Genomic DNA, 24,329 nt, shown 5'->3' with positions numbered 1-24,329 from the left:
AATATTGGTGGGCGGATAATAACGACGTCATAGTAACGACCGAAAGTAATTTATTGATTAGTGGGTTGAAATAGCCGCAAATGATGATCAATGAATGGAAAAGGTAAAAATAAAATAAACCAGAGTGGCCGGTCGTTAAGCGACACTTACTTTCTTTTTGGAAGGGGGGGAGGGGGTTGATCAAAAGTCGAGCCACGTGCGCCTTCGCCAATCTTCTGATGTCGATGTGTTTGATTGGTGCAGACAGGAGACTGCGTGTGAGGCTGTGGAGTTTGTCACAAGCACGCCAAACATATCGGCTATTGCGAAAGGGGGAGGGAGATAATGATAAATTAACTTTCGGGCGCAGAGTTCTGTCGTGACTTGTAGAACTCAAAAAAGTCTGCTAATAATTATGCAAAAATGGTTCCAAATAAAATGTTCATTAGCTTATTATACAGCACTTCCCTAAAGAATGTGAGCAACATACCAAACACTTGTACATTATTCTTTTAAAAATGACTTTGAATGGCAATAGGTACGTCCAAAGCGTAAGCCTATTAAGCAGTGTCCTAACATTACATTTGCTCACTACATTTCAAGACAAAACTATTGTAAGAGTCCTTGCAAGAACGGTATTGACACAGATGTCTCCTCAGATTATTTCCAAACTCTACTGTAAGATTTATAACAAAAATATGTGATGTAACGCTCCTTAAAGTTGCTAAGGTTCTACAACTTAGCTCTAAGGCTTTCGTTTAATGTAGGAGCGTTATTGCATAACTTATAAAATTCAGATGCTTCTAGACATTGTTTACCCCGGTAGAGAAAAAAAAAAAAAAAAAATCTGAGTCAAGTATAAAAGTGTAATTACTATAGGCCATATGAAAAGGTAAATGCATTCTGGTTTGGCTTTATTTTTTCCAAAATTTTAGAACTGTTAAGGATACAAAAAGCTAGCACAAGCTAGACATTGTAAGATAACACATTATTATGAATTAAAAAAATATTTCATTCACTGCACTTGTTAACTTGTTTAAAATACATATTTTAAACCATACGTAGAGCAATACTGGTTATGTGTGTTTTTGGAAAAATCAAAACAAATTACAATTGTTTATTACAAAATTAAACAAGAGAAATAGCAAAGGTGAGATCATTAGAGATTTAGACACCATTGTGAAGATGTGCAGTCTTTTGTGTGTTTCCACTGCAGGGAAAAAGTTTTACAATATATCTTCTGAAATTAAAACGGAATTTTAATGATTCCTTTATTATGTAGTAATTTATTTACAGTTTCCTATTTTATCGATGTTCTTTACCGTCAACACCTTTTTAATTCTATCTGAATTTCACCAATTTTTCTTAATAAAATATTCTTTAAAATATGAATATCTTTGAAATGCTACTGTGCTTGGGAAAATTTTATGTAATTCAGGAGCAGATTTAATTTCTCTTAAATAACACATTATTTTTTATAGAAGTCCTTTCGCATTCAAATTCGTATATTTTATTTTATATCCCAGCTAAAGCTAAAGCAATAAAGTAATAAACTATACATACAGCTAAAGCAATAAAGTAATAAACTATACATACAGCTAAAGCAATAAAGTAATAAACTATACATACAGCTAAAGCAATAAAGTAATAAACTATACAAAAACATATCATTAAATTACGTGGAGCTAAGGCTTTCATTAAAAGCTACCTTTACTGCAATATACAAATCACTTGCAAATACTGATGTTATAAACTGCTAAGGAAAAATATAAAGGAAATTAATGCGATATTTTTTTTGAAAAATGTTTTTCTGTTTGCATGATATTCGTTTAGTACCACAGCAGTAGAACTTGCTGAAAGACACAGCAATTAAGTTTAAATAATTAATAACGTATAACATTCACTGAATTCACAGAAGCATAAACACAGATGAAAATTGGGTTAATCTTTGGATTATGGTAACTCAGCGATTTTTTGGCGAAAATTTGGCGACCAACCCTGCTACAGCAACCTGCTAGTTTTTGTTTGGACGCCATTTTGTTTTCACAAAGTAAAGGCATTTTTTTTTTTTAACTCAACATTTTTTTTCAACAATCTGCTAGCCGAATTACGCTTATGCTAGAACTTTTATGGAACAAAAGTGCTTAATCATGACGAAGATTAGGTGCGAAATTGGGAGAAAGTGCAGAATCGCAAACTGCTTGCCGCGTTTTTAAGAATTGCACATACACGGTATCCATGTACACGTCGACCTATTTTCACTTAAAAAAAAATCACAGAATTGCACAAAAATGGCATTGCGCACACTCTTGACTTTATCCATGTACACTGCTGCTAAAGTCCGAGCTAGTAACCTTTATCGCCTTACCAAAATGTCGCCAAATTACCTGTTACCATATTCCAAAGATTAGACGAAAATTGTATTAGATTTAAAAACCAGTTCGTCAAGAATAAAAGTGGAAAACATTCTGAAGAGCTATTAACGTCTGATCGAGTTTTCTGAACAAAATATAGCTGAGCATGAATCCTCCTTCGTCGAAAAATAGCTTTAAACATACAAAAATTCTTTACTGTCTGTCTCGCCAAAATTTATTTTGTCTATCAGGTTTCGAGGAGTAAACTGCATTTTGTAAACAAATGTCGAAAATTAATTTTTATTGTCAGAATTCTTACATCCGAGTTTATCAAAAAAATTCTGATTGATAAAATTATTATGACATGTTGACAGGAATTATATTGTTCTTAACCCACTGGCTGTCAAGCTATTTACATTTTCAGCAATTTTCAGTTGCTCAAATTTTTCGCTTAAAAATCCCTGATCATTAAACTAGGAAAAAAAAAACAGTAAGCAGCAACAACAAAACAAAGCAGAATTATTAAATGACTAGGGTTGACGTTAGAAAATTATCTTAATTATTAAATTTACCATTTGGAATCTAAAGCGGTAATTAAACATCAACAATAAAGCTGAGAAATTATATTGCTAGAACTCTTAAGCAAAGGAGCGAAAGAAATATTGATAGACTAAATTAAAAGCTAGTAACTAAAAGTTTCCTTTATAGCACATTACGTATACTACGTAATGACTACTAACTACGTAGTCATTACATTACATTAATTACGTCATTACATACTACGTATTGACGTAGCATCTTATTAAGCTTTTTTTTGCCAAAAAAATTTTGAAGGAAGTTCAGAATCATCACTAAAGCTTCAAAAATATTTTTTTCAAAAGAAAGAAATTTTTCTAAACACATATAAATGACTATTTCATGCAGTTTTACCGTCGTTTCAAAGATGATGAAAATCCTAAAAAGTGGACCAAATTTTATTGAGCTATGTATTTTTTTAGTATAATCTTATTACTGCATCACATTTTGTTAACATTTATGTCATATTTTATTTTCTGTTTGTTTTTATCAGCATTTAAAATTATTTGTCTATAAAGCTCACGTAGATTAGGTTGTAACGTGTAGAGTCTCACTTTCTAGGTGATATACACTAAGTCAAGACTCATAATAGATAGGTGATATACACAAAGTCAAGACTCATAATAGATAGGTGATATACACTAAGTTAAGACTCATATTTTATGCGAATATATATATATTTTATGCGAATATGCCTAGCGAATTATCTCTATGTCTGGATAAACAACAGAAAAGTAAGGTGGATGTAAAAGACCCTTTTATTCAGAACTCAAATAATTGAACAGAAGACACTTCTTATGCTTACGAAACCAGCCAGCATTTATGGAGTAACTCAAAAGACAGTATGTCAGATTAAAACTAAGTCAAATTCTACATAGAAATAATTAAAGCGCAAGATGGCTCAAGCCTACAACTGCGTGACAAGCACTATTGGCAAGAATAAAGCAACGCCGAAGACAAACTGCTAACGTAGAATATCAACTAGCAACTTGGCCTTCAGCAGGCAGAACCCACTTTGACTAAATAGTCTAAAACAGCTCTTTAAATACAATTTCATCCTACCTCATTTGAATACGCATGGACTAAAATTAGCATTCTGGCAGGAAAGGGAGAAGTGACACTAAAGATGCGTAACATAAAAAACCTGGTTCTATAAAATACATAAATGTTTTGCAAATAAACAATTGGTAGTGAAACGAAGATAGAATTTAGAATAAATTTGCCTGTAGTCACTTTATCTTAAAACATTAATCAACCAGGATCACTATTGTGTGTATTTAATTATGGCAAAGCACACTCAGGCTATCTGCCTAAGAGGAGGGATGCCTTCGTGGAGGACTTTCTAAGGAAAACTGGCTCGTATACCACGAAAACGCCCATGCAGCCAGCCCGTTCACGGGATTCGAACCTCGGACCGAACTACCAGTGTTCAGCGACTTTACCGCTCGTCCGCTGGGGGGCCCCAGGACCACTATTATATGAGTAATTATTATGAAATCGTTAAATTGCTCTTTTAGATGCTATCAATTAAAATAAATAATAAATCAGCCGCTCTGTATATTTGCAATACGTGTTATGTATAGCAAATATACACATAATATAACACATAATATTATATTATACTATGTACTATTTTGAATATTACTTTAAAAATAAACCGAAGTGTAGTGGGACTATACCTACATTACTTATAGTAAACATTGGGTGTCCCACTACATTTCCACCTGAACCTGTATATTTGCTAAAGATTTATGTCTGAATATTTTGATAAAAATTTGGTTTTACATGCATTTAAAGTTCATTCATGAACAAATGCTTGCAACAAATAAAAGAGATACAGTTAATAACTAATGAAGCAAAAAATGTCTCACATTGCGAGAATTGTGTAACCAATAAAACACGTATAAGACTTAAAATCATTTCAAAATTCTTCATAAAATCATAATAATTCATAGCAGAAGGCGGCAAAACACATAGCAAGAGAGGAAAAATAAAATTTAAAAAAAAAAAAAAAAAGACTGAAAGCGGTCCCCATCTTAAAATTGTGAAGATTAAAAATAATCTGTTTATTTCTCAAGAAGTCAGGATAATAATAAAGATAAAGAATTGTATCTCAGTTTTAAAATTACGAAATTGATTTATTTCTCGCCAATGAAACATACGATGACTATATTATTACCGGCTGTCATAAGTTAAGCCACCAAGACTATTGAACAACTGCTGTCTTCTTTGCTTTAGTTGTTATGTAAATATGCGAGTCCTTAGTGAGAACATATGATGTACATTAATGGTTCTAATAAAAAGATTTAAGCGTAATGTATAATTTTTAGAAAAGCTAAGGGAAATAATTAAATTAGAAAAGAGATTTTACGGGCTGTTACAAATTAAAATTGCCATTCTTTATCTTACATATGTTAATATAAATATGTGAAAAATAGATTCTAAGTTCTTGGATGCATTTTCTATAAACAATGGAGCTGTAATTATTATCCGAATTATTGATTAGCATGTAAATATTGTAGCGCGCTTAGTCTTTTATTTTAATTGCGATCGGGACCTCATTTGCTGAGGGCAATCAGGACGCGGGTCCCGACACTTCGCTGTCAAGGAATTCTCCAACTCCAAATCCTTTATAGCGTAGAGACATTAGGATTTTCTGGAAGCGGGCAAGACGAAAAATGTGCAATCGCCTTCGCCGGGAATCGTACCGCGGACCTCTGGAATACCGGCCCAGTGTGCAGAACCACTACACCACAAAGGCACACTAGGAAGGCGGGAGAAATACCTTACATACTCCCCCTTTTAAAGGGCAACTGGGGTTTTCAGGGAACCCAGTCGCCAAATCCTGGGTGTGGGGAATCCGCATCTAACACCCTTTCAGTTCGGGCGCCACTGTAGAAACATTAGGATTTTTTTGGAAGCAGGCAAGATGAAAAATGTGCAATCGCCTTCGCCGGGAATCGAACCACGGACCTCTGGAATACCAGTATGCAGAGCCACTACACCACGAAGGCATGCTAGGAAAGCGGGAGAAATACGTTACAATAGTATTTATAGTGTGTAAATTAATATGTATCTTGTTTTCAGTTCCAAATTAAGAAAATAATAAAAATAAACGGAATTGTTCTGTGTGTTTTCCCTTAAAATTCGGAAACTGGAACTTTGAAACTATTAAGAAATACAATAAAAAAACTGTTGTGGACACTATATGACTTCCTTGTACAGTCTATTAAATTATACGAATTTTTTTATGCACTTCCTGGAGTTGTTATAACTTAATTAACCGATCTCTCAAGACAAGTTGAAAATTGACATAAAAAATTGCAAATTTTGAAATTAGTAGCTACCGCGTTCAGTTCTTGTCGTACTAAAGTCAAATTTATTTTTTCATGAGGAGAATAAAACTTTCTCAAATATGAGTATTGGAACCGAGAGACCGCATTAAAAATCAGTTTTCCTTATTTTGTCGAAAATTATTTATTTATTTATTTATTTATTTATTTATTTTTTTAATTTGACATTTGCGGAACACGAATATTTTCGTCATTTAGAACACTTCTGTAATCGGAATATATGACTACGATCAACGATTGAAAAAAATAAAGGCCGGATAAGGACTTTTAAGCCGCGTAAAGGAGGGAATATGTTCATACAATATATATATATATTTATTTAAAGAAAGGAGAACTAAAAAAGACCTTTGTGGTCAAGAACTTTTGCGCATTGAGCTGCAAAATTTAGAAAACAAGTTAAAAGACTTAGTGCTTCCGCTAAAAAGTAGCTTAGATACCGTGGTTCCCGGTGAAAAAATAAATAAATAAATAAATAACATAAGTAAAATAAAGTGCAATGAAAAGTGTAAACATTAAATAAATAATATTATCACTAGAATATTCACAAATAAAATTCAAATCTAATTGTAAGTAACATGTTGATCAAGGTAAGGCAAACTTTAAACAATAGAATAAAAGTGTGATATAAGACTTAAGCAAAAATACAAAAACAAAAAAGCGGTAAATTAGCCCAATTCGAATCTCATTACCGACTCTTTAGGGAAAATTTTATAATGATTTTCGAATCCAGCTAATTCCATAACGCGTTTCATCGAAACAGACAATTGAAACTATACACGAAACTCTTTTTGAATATTAACTGAAAAAACTTAGTCAAAAACTTTAGTCTCAGTTCTTATTATGAAATTGTGGTGTGATGCATACAGAATTTTAAACTGTAGAATATTTGTTTTACCATATTATTTCCAAAATGATGAATTTAATAAAGCTTAAAATTTAAATTATTTGTTATTTTTGTGCTGAAATATAATAGCTTTTATATACAACCTTAGATTAAAATATACTTGTTTTCAAAGTTATTTAGATATTCAGTTATTCAGATATTCATATTTCAAAGTTATTTAGTTTATTAGATGCTAGACAGAGAAAATTAATGGCTTCTGTCGATTGCAGTAAAAAGGGCGATCCACAACTAGATGTTCTATCAGTTCCGTATGCAAAATTTTCGACTTTCCACGGCTAATTGGTTTTGATTTATGCTAGATACATACATACATACAAACGTACCTACGTAAATAAGTACGTACGTACGCACAGACGTCACGAAAAATTCTTTTTTTTTAACCCACTTTAAATCCATTTTGGGAAAAACAGATTTTTACTCTGTCCGTACAGACCTAAAAAAAAAAAAAAAAAAAAAAAAAAAAAAAGAAAGAAAGAAAGAAAGAAACGTCCGGGAAAAGTCAAAATGGGTATTTCTGTTGAAATAGGATGCCCGAAATTTTTTGCGATTACAATACTTCCTTCACTTCGAACAAGAAAGTAAAAAGAATTATACATTTTTTCATAAAAATTATACATTATCAAACTGTGATTTAAAATGAGAAAGATGACATGATTTTCTGAAAAATTCCAAAAATTACTCCTGAATCTAAGGAAACAGGAAGAAACCACTTTTTCATGTTTTGAAAGAAGCCAAATATTTTTTAATTCTACATTTCATTCAAATACATGACTATAGGTTTGATAAACAGTTTAATTGCATTGATTTAGAAATATATCTATGTTTTAACTAAGGTTTGTAATAAAATCAGTAAAATTCTTTAAAATCTTTTCTCATTCCACCTCCTCCAGTTTCTTTCAGTAAAAACACTTTTGTTTAGAATTTGCAAGTTTATATGGTAATCTGAACCATGGGAACTATGGGGAAAGGGGGGGCGTGCGAAGGCACAAAAAGAATGTCTTTTTTTAAGTAACGTGTAATTAAAAATATTGCATTATAAAGTTATTTCACGAAACACTTTATATGAAATCTACTTTACATGTAGTGTGATTTGCGTCAATCACGTCATTGCTTGAAAAAATTAGGAGGAAGAGTGCCCTTTCCATAATTAATTCATCCCCGGCCTATAATATTGTAAATCGAGCCCTGATTGTGATAGAAAACTAATGGAATAGATTTGTTGCTGCAAAGAACTTAAGTTTGCCATGGATGACATTTTTAGAGGTTAGGTTCTCCAGCGAAAACTCATCCTTACGAATTTACGCTTCGGAAAAAAAGTTCTATGCAGTCATCGTTTTTGCTGTACAATAAATTCTAAGTCGATTTTTCTCATACTTAGTGACTTTACTGCTTTTATAGCACTAGTAGAGAGAGAAAAAAAAAAATCCATTTAATCATTCTTGTTCTCTAGTAATGAAGTACTTTTTATAATTTTGACTTGTCTTTAGCGTCTTTGCTACTATGTATATTATAAAAGTAATGTTTAAAATAATTTTTCAGTATTTCACGGTTATACGAGCAAAATGATACTTAAATTTAAGTACTGCTATCGTATCGAATACGACGTAATTAATATCAAAATTAAGTTGCTATATATCAAAAATAAAACTGCTATCATACAGAATACAACGTAATTAATATCAAAGTAAATTTTCTTTTTTTTTTATTGAGATTAAGAATGAAAGTCATGAATTTTTTTTTTTTTTGGGGGGGGGAGACAAAAAACTTGCAACTGTACATTTTTTATGTGAGGACAAAAGTTCTGTAAAGACAAGATAAATACAGTTTGATACTTCTTTTCAAATGCACCAACACATTCATTTTTTTTTCTGAAAATATGTTAAGAATGAAAACATTGAAAACTTTGTGATAGCATAAATTTTGCTTCATCATTTTAAATGTTTTTGAAGATGTATTTTAAAGCTCCGTTTCTGTAGATGAAAATTATTTATTAAAACTAGATTTCCGATGAAAGGAAAGTGTTTCAGATGAACGCATATTTTTGCATGTTTGATTGGCAGTACTTCAAAATCTAAAAGGCACAACGCTCACACTACCTACTACTAGCTATTCAGAACAACTTTTAAGTGTACTTTTAGCACGCATTACGAAGTGTATGCTGTGAAAGGCAACAATTAATACGCGATCAAATTATGAGCGGTACTGCCATCTATGGGCGTGAAGCACTACTATAAGCAGCAATATAATAAGCATATAATGCACATCAAGAAAGTTACTTTTGCATCATTCATTGTGGAGGGATTGATTTCTCAAACAAAAGTTACAAAAATCGTAACAAAAGGCAGCCAAAAAAACAATGATTCAGTTTCTAAACTTAATACTTTTAATAAAAATTCGATACAGGGAAAAGTAAGAAAATAGGCATGAGAGAGGTAGAAGAAAAATGCTAGTATAATGTAATAGCATTACATGTTTGTCAGATATTTTAAGTAACTTTTTTCAAATGTTATTAGCTTTTAAGTATTTTCTTTATGTTATTTTAATTTTTGAAACAATATTTTCATTTTCAAAGGAACTGATTTTGAATTTAAGTAATTTTCTGTATTTCATCATCAGTACTTCATAATATTTATACAAGGTAGTATAGTTTTGCCTGAAATTACATTATTTGGATGCAAAATTAAGAGCCGCCGGAACATTTGAAAAACAGCTTCAAATAGGTAAATTTTTTGGGGTAGAAACGAAGGAATATCGAAACTCGTTTGAATAAAAGCTCCGGAAGAAGTTGTTATTTCTAGCAGATACGAGAGCGTGGATCTTCTGTGTTTAAATTAAACTCGTACTATAGGTAATGACTAAGCATACATTGATTCGTTTGTTACGCAAAAACCATTTCTACTTTTTCACTCTTTACGAATCTCTAATAATTTGCCAACTTGTTCTGAATAGTTTCAGAGTTCGTAATTCATAGTCATATTCCCTCTGGTTACCAAAATAATTAAAAACTAAAATTAAATTTAAAAATAAAATAATTAAATTGTTCTCTGAAAACTTCAGATTGCAGTATAATATCCCAAAGAATAATTTATCATTAACACATTTTTTTTTAATTTTAAAAAAGTAAAATTTAAAAATTTAAAAAATCCTGCAAATATTTCGCTTCGCATTTTAAATAAAAACATTGCCTTTTATTATTACCAATTCATAAAGCTAAATACATTAGTGAAATCATTAAATCAATTAAAAAAAGAATTTGAATTTTAAAATTTTCAGTATTTGATTCTGCCTTTCTTTTTCCAACGAAAAGTAGAATCATTGACAAGAAAAGAAAATGTGAATATATATATATGTGATGTACCAGCTTTTGTCCGGAATAAATAGATTTGTGAAGCATCATAAATGTAGTCGTAGCTTAAATTATCAGACGATAAGTTTACAAAACAGGGATCTATTTATTATTATTCAAGAGAAATAGCAGTTACAAAATCAGATATCCGGAGTAAATAAAAAAATTACTATGAAAAATATTTATTGAAACTAGATTTGCTTTTTGTATGAAGTTTACTGCATCGTTGCATTAAAGAAAAGCCCCCGCTATTCCTTTGCGAGTCCTTTTATAGCCTCTGGAAAGGCGGAGCTTCCAAGAAATGACTTCAGCTTCGTCAGCCAATCCAGTTCGCTTTAAATATTTCCAGAACATTCTATAACTGTACGTGTAGAAAAGGCGGGAAAAACAAGTTGACTACGGGGCTGTGGATTTAATTCCACGTACTTTCAAATAAGAGATTGTCGCCATTAAAAATGAAAAGAACATACAGTTAGAATTTTAAGTGTATTCTTGAATATGGAATTTTATTATTAAAAATACATAGATAGATAAAAAAAGGATATCACAATTTGAATTTTTAAAAAATTCAGTCCGTGCAATTTGGCAACTGAAAATGTTAACATTATTGCTGAATTTTAAATTCGGTTGCAGATGACACTGTACAGAAGAAAGAGAGATAGGAATTTTGCAATCAGTATTTATTATAGCGTAACAGAAATATATTCTGTTTATTATACTTATGGCACAAAATAACATTTACTGCAAAATGTTATTAAGAAGTATAGTTAAAATATCTTTTTTAATGGTTCAGTTTATGCTGATGAAAAACGAACTTTTTTAATAGAATTTTATAATATAAGATCATTTTATAAGATATGTAAAAGATGTCATACATCCTTGACCGACTACAACCTTCTCTCATGTTTCTGATCTTTGTTTATAACTGACAGAATTTTATCGAAACCTGAAAATAATGACACTTCTTCGCATTTTTTTTAATAGAGAAATAAACCAAAGTCTCCCCTTTTTTAATAGAATTTATTTTTTAGAAAATCAGATTAACTGCAGTCATGGTCTAATATGCAAATATAATTAAACTGATATAAATATACCGCATTCTCGCGTGTATAATTCGTAGCCTTCATTTTGACATCTGATTAAAAAATAATTCCCTAGAATAAGACACTGATAGCCTGTCTACCGTCTACAATATGCTATATATATATTAAGATCAAAGAAATATATATATATATATATTTCGGTTTGGAAGTGTATATATATATATTTCGGTTCAGCTAAAATGAAAAAAGCATTTACCAAAAACTGAATTTTTTTTTTTTATTATTATTAGTGAAAAGGAACATGTTTCTTTGTTTAGCATTCTTTTATTCACTGTCACTGTCATTGTCAGTACTACTAAAGCAGTTACCTACTCTACCAGTAGGCATTGTCGCTTATACTGGTATCCCATAGAATGCCAGCACCACATGTAACGACAATTAAACTTGTACAAACCCTATGTGACGTTCACCCAATAATAATCGGTTTATCTGTACACATGTATGATACATGTCTGTATGCACCTATTTCTAATCTTTCACGTGTGGTGATTTTCATCTGCCTTTTTGAGAAAAAAATTTGCGGCTTATACTGGCTAGAATACGGTATATGCGTCTACAAACAGATGACTTATCTCGGTAGAAGTTAGTTTTGGCTTAGTTTGGTTACAGCAAAGCAATCGAAGGCTAGCTTATAAAAACTGGGATGACTTTCTAAGGGAAACTGGCTCGTATCCATGTTAAACATGGGGAAAACAACTAAAACGCACATGTAGCAGAAAAAAAAAAAAATGTTTCACCTTCCATTTCCTTTTCCCATTTTGTTAAGAGTTTGGGGAATCCCTAGACAAGAACATGTTTTCTACCAAATGTCATCGAGACCAAAAATAGCTCTTTTCGTGTTGCAAATGTTGCGAACACTCCGCATGTAAAATAAAATTTAAATGCAAATTTGACGTTTAGCTGAAATAAAAGTGAATTATATTGAAGTTCATATTATATTTTACATAAAAGTTGTAGAGTTGCACTATATCTAGAAGCTTGTGTGAAAGTCCTGCAGACCCTACGAGACTGAAAACGAGATATAGCTCAGTCTGAAAGAAATCACGAAATCTAAAAGAAGATTAAAATAACATTTTTCATCTAAGTCTTAAATGAACGAAAAGGCACAACTGGGACAACAGGTGAACTTCTGCTGCTTGAGGGTATTTAAATTAACATGAGATAACGTTAAATTCTAATGTAGGTATCATAGTCTGAGATATATTAGTCTGAGACTGCAACACAGAATAATCTATTTAAGATGGCTCAGATAGTTTAATGAACCGTCTTTTAAAACGTCGGCTAGGACGCTAAAGCCGAAATACAACTTAGGCAGAGTTGGCGATAAAAGAAGCAACAAGACGTGGCTGCCAGCAGCTCGAAACTAAACATTCGAAACTCTCAGCTTAAACACACAAAAACATAATATGTATTCTGGTGAGGACTACGCAAAAGAGAATGCTTAAATCATGATAACTGGTTAATTAACATGAAATACCTTACAGAATCATAAATCAAAGAGGCCTATTAATGTTATCCAGAGCTTTTTCAATCATATAACATTAATTTCTGCATTGCTGTTCTTATGTTTTAAGTTCCATTTTAACCTATCAGATATTAAATTTGAGGGAAGATATTCATATCAATTTGCAGCATAGCTGTATTTGTTTTTCCTTTATAAATGCAGTGAAATCTCTCTAAGATGACCGCTCGCGGTTCTAGAGAACTTTGATCTTCTGTAAAAGAGGTCGTCTTAAACAGATAATGGTTTATTACTGATATTAATTTATGGTCTGAGAAATAATGATCATTTTTAGATCTTACTATCTTACAGGCATTCTCCTTAAGATAGGATTCCGTCTAAACACAGCAAACCTTCGTTAGTATAATGGTTGTAAGTCTTTTAAAATTCATTATTTTGCATAAATGATTTCAAGTTTGTAAAAATATTGTTCTGTAAGTTCACTTAATTTGTTTAACCAGTTGTTTTATGTTTTGAATCTTTACTGTCACATCTACGAAAATTCACAAAAAGCACATGCATCCAACCCAGCCAATTAATGGAGATTTTGAAAAGCGTGGATTGAAATACCAGTGTTCAGCGGTCTCATCACTCGGACGCTGGCAAGTTTTAACATTTAATTCTTTAAATACATGCATTTTTTTACTCAAGTTTGCTACTTGGTTTAATTAATTCCTCCCAGATTTTTGAAAATGTTATTTATTCAATCCAACTGCAATATAACAACTATTATAGATATGACCAGGATAACAGGATTTACTTAAATACAATGCTTTTGTTGTTTGTGCATTTTTAATTGGTTTCATTTATTCATTCTCCTAACTTTTATCAATGCTATTTTTACAGGCCAACTCCGATGTAACAATTACTTTCATTTGCTGGACCAGAAAGCGTATAAATTAATGAAAAATTATTTCCGTTAAAGATTTTCGAGAAAAATGAATAAAAAAAATTAAATAATTAACTAATAAAAATAAATATATAAAATAACTATTTAATACAAATAAATGAATAACTAAATTAATTAATTAAAAATAACTACATAAATAAATATTGCTTTCTTTGACTTTAAGATTCAATGATGATTTTCAAGATAAGATGTTCCCATTGATATACAAGTTTTGAATATTAAAACTGAAAACGTTTGGATTATATTTTAATACAGTTTTTTTTAATTAAAAACTGTTATGGGCTTCAAGTAAAATACCACTTCCGCCTTTTTCAATTTTACCCCAAATCTAATTTGTTCATTATATGGATGTAGGAAGCTTGAATACGTTTGATGCAAGAGTAATCGTGAACGAAAAAAATCGTCGAACACATACAGCCACGCAGACAGACATCGTAAAAAAATATGATGTGGCCAGCACCTGATCTCCCCCTACTTCCATATTAAGATGGAATTGGAGAAATAGCAACGTGCTTTAAATAAACTATATACTTAACTAACTAAGTAACTAAACTTCAAGTAAACAGATATACAGATACAATAAATGAAGAAAGAAAGATATAAAGATACTAATTACAATATTATACAGATATTAAATACGAATACACAAATATTAAACTGCGCTATATAAACTATACAGTTTCTATGAGTTTCTATGCACTATATGAACTTTACAGTTTCTATGAGTTTACACCATTCCTTTTTCTGTAAATGAGGTAAAACCAGTATCTATTGGGAAGTTTCAGCCACTTCCATAGAAGAGCTCAGAAGTTCTCAGTAGAGCGTGTTCTGCCTTCTGGCCACATTGTTACTTTAAGCCAATCTTACTATATTCGGCCGTAGCATTAAGTGCCTGCTAGTATTTGCCGGTGAGGTTTAAATAAGGGTCAACTATTTCTGTGCGCTTCGGCTAAGTTCTAGTTAATAAAGAATTAGAAATAAGGGCCAACTATTTCTGTGAGCTTCGGATAAGTTTTAGTTAGTTAGAATTAGTTTAGTTTCCTATTTCAGTTTTAAGTTTAAGTTCAATGGAGGCTCTCTGTAAGCCCAAGAGGGATCAACTGTGAAATATTTCTTGAGTTAAAATAAAAGGGTATTTTAACTCTTCCTTGGACTTGTTTTTGCAGTTTTAAGAAGTAAGCAAAGAGTCGCTACACACTTCTCCAAGTATTCTAGTTGCCAAGGACGTTTAGTTTAACTAGAATCTTATATTGACGGCCGAAAAAAAGATATCAACCATGTGTTGGGAATTCGTAAAGTTCACATTGGCCGTTCCTACACTGCAAATTCCACCGGCAGCTGCGAACCCGATGGAAGCTTTTGGATTCATCATCGAGACCATGCTGGCTGCGATGAAACCAGCTGCTACTTCGACGGGAAAGGTTCCGTGATGTCCTTCTTGGAGCAGTTCCACAATGCATCCTGTTCCGGGACTACAGAAAGTCTCCAAAGAATAACCCCCTTTATAACCTTATTCATATGGATAACGGTCCAACGAACTAGCTGACCCGATGAAGAGGTGATGACCCGATATGATGCTTCACCCGATGAAGAGAAAGCCAGAATTTAAGTTTCCGCAGACCTGGAGGAAACAAGGACGATTTCCCGACAGTTCCATCTTGGGAAGAATTCTTACAGAAACGAATAGCCAGTTTCAAAGACGAAAAAGATAAGTGAATGATATTTTACTTTCTTCTTAGTTTAAATTCAGTTTATATCATACGCGCAGAGTTGTTATGTGAAGTTTAATTTTATTTAAGCAAAGATATTTTTCAATTGTTACCAAAAGCAAGAAGCATGAAGTTGTTTCGCAAGTTGTAATGTGTTTTAAAGTTTTTAGTCAAAAAGACTCAGAATTACGAAAAGTAAAATTAGAATTTTGGAAAATTTTTGTAAATAATGTACAGCAACTATGTGCCTCTGATGTAAAGTGAATCTGAATTTTGAAAAGTTTTTCTATTTTTGTGCTTTAAATGTTCAAAAGTAAATGTTCTATTTTAAATGTAAAAGTGCTTTGAAGTTTAAAGTATTGTGAAGGAATGCAAATTAACAACGTCCAAGAAAGCATGAATGAGTTAAGTTAGGCTGTCCAGTTTGCAAGAAAGTTTAAAACACTTTCGCAGTTAATGCATTAGGTATAGTGCTGAAACTAGGTTTTTTTCTCTAGGTCTTACAAAGCCAGTTTTATCTAACATTTAGGAAGTTAGTCAGGTGGTAGTTGTTGTATATTAGCACACCAGAGAAACACGCTCGTATCGTTACACAACAAACTTCTGGAGAGAATGGGGGAAGTAAATTAAATTTATGAGTGAATGAAATTGTTTGAGATCCAAATAAATGCTGTGAAATATAAATTTTTCTTGAAAATATGGCCTAAATATCTCTCTGTATAACGTTACTAATGCTATTTCGTTCCAGGTATATCGGAAAGAAGCACAAGAGTTCAAGAAATCTATGTAGATTCCGGCAAGAAGATTGTAAAAATTAGTAAATATATTTTTCCTTCAATTTATCGTTTCTCTTAGTTTTTAAAGAAAAGTAGAGTAAAGGTAAGTAGAGTAATATTGTAAAGTTGGCCCGGATTTTTAGAAATGAATATGGAGTTAAGAGTCTTAAAGTTTTGCAAGTACAGTTTAAAATGTAAAATTCAAAGGTTAAATTTTGAAAGTTAAAATTAGAGAAAAAAAAATTCTGCGAATTTAAACTCTCAATAAGGTCGTTGTGACACCCTTTTAGTTGGAGTACTTAAACTCTGGTGGTTAAAGATGTAGGGATTTATTTTAATTTCTTAATAGCTATTTTTAAGTTTGAAACCCTTTCCTTTATGTTCCTGTTTCAAACCTGCAACTCCCTACCAGAATGAGTTTTCAGTATCGCGTTTCATGTAAATAAAGTAGAACCAGTATTTAATGGGAAGATTCAATCTCTTTCGTAGAAGAGCTCAAAAATTCTCAGTAGAGCGTGTTCTGCGTTCTGGCCACATTGTTACTTTAAGCCAATCTTACTACATTCGGCCGTACCATTAAGTGCCCGCTAGTATAGCTTCGCTAAGTTTTAGTTAGTTGTAATAAAGTTGATATCCTATTTTCTATCTTAAGTTCAAGCCCAAGTGGAGGCTTCCTGTAAGCCCGAGAGGGGTCTAACAGCGAAATATTTCTTGAGTTTCAATTAAAAGGGTATTTCAACCCTCCCTTTGTTTTTGCAGTTTTAAAAAGTAAGCGAAGAGTCGAGCGAAAGAGTAAACGAAGAATTCTTATAAAAATCCTAAGAATTTTTTATTAAGTTCTTTGTTTATTGTAAGCAACCTTCTGAATTTGATTACGTTAAGTCTAGGCAGGTTTTCCTTTATGTTTTTCTAAAAATTCTTCGTAACTCTCGGGAGCTGCTTTTGTATCTTTATCAACATTTAATATAATTTCGAGCAATCCCAGCAGCTTTTTGTTCCAGAGTTTATTTGGGTTTTCCATTTCAGATTAAAGCTAATCTAACAAGCTTTCAAGCCGCCCGTTTTTTAGGTTTTAAATACAGACCATTTTAATTTGATGCTTGTTGTTCAGGGTTTACCCTAGTTGTATATGGTTATCACTTGTTCGTTTTGCCTTTTTAGGCATCTTACGCATATTTGTTTTTCAGGTTACTGCCTAAAAATAAATTTTAAGTGGTTTTTATTTGCATCTTGGATTGCATTTTTGAATCTTAATTTGTATTTTTTGTGTTTCTTCTTAAGTACTGTAATTTTGCTGTCTTAATGATTGCGAATGCAAGTAGGGAAAAACTCTGAACATTTCAGACCCACTGAAAGTTATTTAAATCAAAAATTTATTTCGAAAATTACGGTCCTGAATCTTAAATATCTCACAAGAAAGAAACTTGTATTCAGAACTCATTGATCAACTTAGTTTCGGGCTTCAAAACATTTTCCCCTTGATACTTTCTGTTTGAAGCGTTGAACTGAGGAGATCAATATTACTTTTTAATTTCTTATTTTGTTATGTAATGCTTTCAGTATTGTTTGAATATTTGTAATATTTACTTTTACTACCTTCGGGCACGACTTTCTTCGAGATATAAAATGGTTAGGACCTTTATAGGAAAGAACATTATAAACTTGCTTCTAAGCTCCAACTATTTCCTTTTCTTTCAATAATTTTATTATTTTTAAACCTGCAGCAATTGCGCAGATCATCTCTTAGTACTTTGTTTTAGAAATATTTTAAGAAAGCTCTGTTTACTGTCTTTTGAGTTTATATATATAAAGTGTAAACTACTGAATCTAATACATATTATTAATATGTGAAGGTTATATTAGCGAAAGGCTGCAGTTGTATTCGTAAAAATGAAGTACTGCTTCCAAAGATAAAAAATTCAGAAAACTTGAAATTTTTCTGAGCAGTTTATCAATTATTTAGACCTTATCCATTCTTCACATTATTTAATTTCATTAAAAAAATGTCAATATAAAAAAACAAGATTAAAAAAGGGATATTACTTAAGTAAGATAGTTCAGAATAAGTTTAGAAAGTTAGATATGCAAATGCTATCTATGCAAGGATTAACATTTCGTCGAGAAGTTTTATGCATTTATGAAAAACCGACATGCTAATTTTCAGCCTCTTTTAATTAAAAGTTTATCAAGCAAGCGAAATAAATTTAAAGTTTTTCTAATGTTTTTTCTCACATTGAAATTCTAAAGCAATCTTCGAGATCAAATTTTTTAAGAACAAACTACGAATATGTGAATTTTTTGGTATGAATTGGAATAGCTTAAGCTTTATTTACTGTTTATTTATTGTGTCAAATACAATAAAGCATGTAAATAATATCTTCTTAAGCGAAGAGAAGTCTTCATGGAGGAAATTCTAAGGGAAAATGACAGGTACTCCCGCTTTACACGTAAGGAAAGCATAGAAACTCCAGTGCAGCCAGTTGTTCACCGAGATATGAAGCCATCAATTAGGCCTTCGAGTGCGATGACGCTGTTTTAAAATGTACATAAAGTTTAATAATCAAATAAGTATAATTTTTGGATTTTATCCGTTACAGGAAAATATGCACCGAAATGTTTTCTCTAGAAAGATGCATGAGTCAAATTAATATTTTCGGTGAAAAATCGTACTTTCTTCATCATCATTTTGATTGCCAAATTTTAACCCTCTATAACACCATTTATATCAATTCATATCTAGCCGCGGCCTCTTCACGCTTATTGCTTTATCAACTTTTCTTTGTGGAGAAAGGAGGATCCCCACAACACTACCTTTTCTCTCATTCACTAGCACAAGAACACCATAGCGTTGAACCAACTACACACCACGAACTTCAGTTTCAGAGATATATATTAAGTAATCCGAAAATTTCATCTCAAAATGAACAATATCAACAAGGAAATAAGAGCAGGAGACGGTCGTACCATGTCAAAACTGGGACAGTGCTGTAAAATTGTAAAATAAATGCGCTAGAACTAGACCTGTAAAATATTCATCTTTTAGGTTTGTTACTTTAATTACTAAGGAACGAAATATAGTGACGCATTTTAAAAATTTTTGTTTGAGATTATTTTGGAAATGAGAACGGTATTGTAAAAGATAAGAGAGACATTAATTTAATGGTGGTCAGATTTCGTTTGCATATCTTCTGAAAGAAAATAATTTACTGCGTCGTGATTTTTAATAAAGACATTAAAATAAAATAAAAATTTCCCATTATATCGAAAATGTTTTCTACAGTCTGCCCGTTATAAACTATCTTTTTATAAACTTTATTTTAACAGAAAATATGCGAATTGTAAAGGGCTGTTATATTTATTTATCTGCGCTAAGCACTGAAATGCACGAAAATAGTAAATTTGCAATATTTAATAGTAGATAGAGAGAATAATAAATTTTATATATAAGAGTATAATCCTTTTGCAAGAAAAATTCAATGTGTAAAATTATTAATCTTTGACGAGCATTTGTAATACTGCAGGGGTTTATTTTAATTTTTTAATAGATATTTTTATTTTTGAACAAACCTTTCCTTACCTTTTTCGTTTACCTGCCAGAAAGAGTATTTTAAATTACGTTTTATGTAGAAAGAAGTATTTAAGCTGTAGTCTGGATCACTTCACTAGAAGAGCGTAGAAGAGTTAGGACAGCGTGCTTTATCTTCCAGCTACATTGTTGCTTAATAGTCTAATCTTACCACTATTGGACCATATTGTTAAGTGCCTGCTGGTATCCGCGGTGGACCTTAAATAAGAATCTGCTAATTCTGTGCAACTTCGGATGGTTTTATTTTAGGTATTATTTGATTAGTTTTTACTTTCTGTCTTGAGATACAGCTCAAGTGGAGGCTTATTGTAAGCCAGAGAAGGGGCCGTCTATTCATTTATTTTGAGTTGGAATGAAGAGAAATTTAATTCTTCTTTAGATTTCTTTCTGACCAAAACTCTGCGATAAAAGCTACACAGTTCTTCAATATTCTAACCCTAAAGGATTTCCAAATGAGCTAGGATATTACAGTATAAAATTAGGGTCTTTAGAAAAGTTGAGTTGTTTACCTTCCGCTGTTTGGGATTACTGCTGTACAAGAGGAAGACAACTCAACTGTTTAATAACGCCCAAGCAGCAGGAAGAAAACAACTTAATTGTTCTAGAACCCGTAATTTTCGAAACCATATTTAAATTATAGCATGCCCAAGTTTCTGTCTAACTGACGCACGGGAAAAACCATGCACCGATTTTTGCGACACTTTACTTATTTTTATTTCCCGCGCGCTAGTCGAATAGCATTCATGATAATCCAAATAATGCACGATCAAAATCTTGTATAACTATAAATTCTCTTCTCGCAGATAAAAGTTGGTTCATGGCAGTTTAAATTTCGTTTCAGACAAATGTAAGAAAAATAAGAAGGAATATTTGTCACATACTGTGTAATATTCTCTAAAGATATTATACGAGAGACATATCGCGTGTATATATCGTTAGACTCGTAAAAACTTGTGTTATATTAAAGATCAGGCATCGCTATATCTCTAAAAGCATAGTTTGAATTGTCGCAAACATTTACTAACAAACTGCAAAATTGATGGAATTATCTTCGTGTAAGTTTTCTCGGCGCAGCTAATGAAATGCTTTCCAAATTAACTTTCTGGAAAATAGAATAAAAATGAAAAAAGTGATATAATCAAAATCACTTATGCAATAAAACTGAATTACACATTTCATTTTCCAAAGTGGTTGCCGAAAATTATCAATAAGTAAAGTTAGATAATCACGTAATAGCGTGAGTTACGAGTATATAGAAAGCAAATGACCGTGTTCTTTCATATCTAAATGAAAAGTAAATTGGTATTAGAAATATTAGGTAACACTGCTACTCAAACATGAAACTTCAGCTCGTTCAGAAAACTTATTGACAAATTTTTATCGTGATTTTTTTTAAATAGAAAAGCTAATGCATAGCACGTGAAGTTTCGGAAGCACAATAAGCTCGCTTCCGCTGTTTGCAAGCTTAATTGCCGAAGTCTGAATAATTCAGAAATGCTCTTTTACGCACATTTCAAATTTCTTTCCAGATTTAATGTTATAAACTGAGTTCTGGTATTTGCATTCAGAGGAAATTGTTGCAGCCACGGAGACCGTAGAAAAATTTTAATGGAGTATATAGTTTCTCCATATAGCTTTATAAAAATCGGAAATAAGAAAGTTGATCTTCAGTCTACAGCTTTCTTAAATCAAAGTATGTAAAAGTAGTCCGAAATTTTCTAATGGCATACCGCAAGAAATAATTCGGGCAATGTTTTTTATTCCTTCAGTCAGAGACCTTCAAATATATAGTTTTTTTTTTTTATCTTCAGCTAGTATCATAGAGGTTAACCTTTAGAAAATTTTCTCTCGAGCTTAACTCGTGTTAGCTCTGTAAGTCTTATGTGTCGTTAATGTAAACAGTAACTGCAGGGAAGGTAAAAAATAAAGTTGGAGTTTAATTTCGATTTCGAAAGGCCCGGTGGCGCAGTGGCTAGCGCATCGCGCAGCAGCACGACATTTCCGGGGTTCGAATCCCGGGCTGGGGTTAGTCGACTCAGCCTTTCATCCCTTTATTCCCATCACTTGGGTCCATAAAATGCAGAGTCGTAGCTAGAGTTTTCAGCGCCCAGGGGCAACTGAAGATTTCGCGCCCCCTACTGCTTGCCAAGGATGGAAAACATTTAATTCTAAAATGTCGTAACATCAATTTGGCGCCACTTGGATTCTGCGCCCGGGGACAGATGTCCCCCCTGCCCCTCTAGCTACGTCCCTGATAAAATGAGTACCAAGTTCGCTTGGAGACTAAACACTGAGGGTCCTGCGACAAGCTGACCACTTGTTCAGGACATATGTTTACGCATCTCGGGGCTCATGGTCAAGAAAGCAGATTTAGGGCACTGCAGGCCTTGGGCATTAGGGCTGTTACGCCACTGAGTTTAGTTTTTAGTTTTATTTCGATTTTAATTACTTTCAAGAACTAACTTCGAAATTTATTGTAATACTGAATAAAATTGGTGCTTGAAAACAACTATTAACCAGTGAATGACCTATAGTGACCAGTGAATGACCTATAGCCGATAATAAGTATTTGGATGGAATTATCAGACGCTGGGAACTTCTAAATAATTTACAAAATTTCTTTTGGAAAAGTTGTTATGTAAATCGTAATAACTAGGCATCACACAATCTTTAGCATGAAACTTTCTTTATTATAGAGAAAATTTAAGACAATAAAATGTCCAAGTTTACTACTGAAAGATTTGTATAAGGTCGTTACTACATCTTCTTTTATTGCGGTTTGCGCTAATGGCTTTCAGATAAGGCTATAAAAATTCGTTATTGACTTCGGACAGTGTTTAGCTCTGGATTGTTTCGATAACGGTGAAACATGTTAAAGCTAGGTGCCTAACAGAAAGAATGTCTTCGTGTAGGACTTTGTACGGGAACCTGGCTCACATTAACAAAACATACGGAGAAAATCACGAAAAAAAAACCCTATGCAGCCCTTTCCCCGGAATTTGAACCCGGGTCGAACAAAAAGCGCTCTGAGATCTTTGCTCTGGGATACTATTTGGGTTGTATCATAGTGGTAAGAAAGGACTTCCTACCTCCATAAGTTGTATAGCAATGACCGGTGCGGTTTTGATTTTAAAATGAACTTTTTTGCTTTAGTAAGCAAAAAAAAAACATCTTTGAGCTTCCCATCTAGTCATTTAGTGATGACATATCATCAACCAAGTGAACAAACACAACTGTTTTGCTCAAAAAATTTTGAAGTAATAGGGATATGGAAAAACAATGCTGTTTATAAAATTAATGCGTGATGCTGATATCTGTGCATTATATATTGCAATTATATTTTGTTGATGAATATTATTATACCTGGCTGTTGCAGTTAGTTATTTGCCTGAATATGCAATATTCATATATAATAATAAGTATGAATTATGATAAAAAAATCAATATAGATTCATAAATAGAAGTATTATTACGTGTGAGTAATTTATTTCGGTAGCTAATACCATAAATGATTACATTTTGGATGTAAATAAAATTTTGTTATAAATATGAAGATGATGTGACTCAAAAGGGAACATTAGGCTTACATACGGTAAGTCAGAAATATAGCTCATGTTTGGAACAAATGTAGTTGTTGTAAAAAAATTGTTGTGTGATATATTAAATATGAATCTTTTTTATTATTATTTCAAATAAAAATCGCGAGCTTACCTCTCTAGTCAAAATAGCGTTACGCATCTAAGAGCAAGTCACAGTTGTAATGTAGACTACTGCTTACCAAAGTGATCGTGAGTTCGTAAGATTAGCAAGATGTGATTCTAATATAGCACTGTTACCATCAGTGTGGGGAAAAATCCTGTGTAGAACAGAAAATATTCAGAAATTAAAATCGCTCTGGAAAGACTCAGAGTAACAGCTATACAGCAAAACGTATCATGATCACGGAAGAATTCTCTAATAAATTACTGAGAAAAGCAACGAGGTATACGTGGTTGGTATCGCCGTGCATTATTTTTCAGTCTGAAGGCTTGACTTTCTAGTGTCATTCACTTACTTCTGTTACCACAATACAAGATTAAATGAGCAACTGTATTTCTGAATCCGTATAGAAAAATCTCTGCAATAACTAGCTTTCTGGGATACTATAAAATACAGCGCACAAAAGATGAAATTAACACGCCATATCTGCGTATTATCAACATAATATTTAACTCTGAACAACTGCATAATAT

General features: G+C 32.1%; 1 long non-coding RNA gene across 3 annotated transcripts in view; it reads right to left on the bottom strand.

Moving 5' to 3' along the window:
- Nucleotides 1-24,329, bottom strand: part of LOC146992691 (uncharacterized) — a 289,003-nt gene that overhangs the window by 198,552 nt on the left and 66,122 nt on the right. The gene's annotated exons all lie outside the window — the stretch shown is intronic.

This window comes from Stegodyphus dumicola, chromosome X2 (assembly GCF_044657685.1).
Source record: "Stegodyphus dumicola isolate Sdum_Otavi_A_Nest chromosome X2, ASM4465768v1".
NCBI lineage: Eukaryota > Metazoa > Arthropoda > Arachnida > Araneae > Eresidae > Stegodyphus > Stegodyphus dumicola.
The sequence above is the reverse complement of the archived record's forward strand: the minus strand, read 5'-3'. Positions and strand labels throughout refer to the sequence as shown.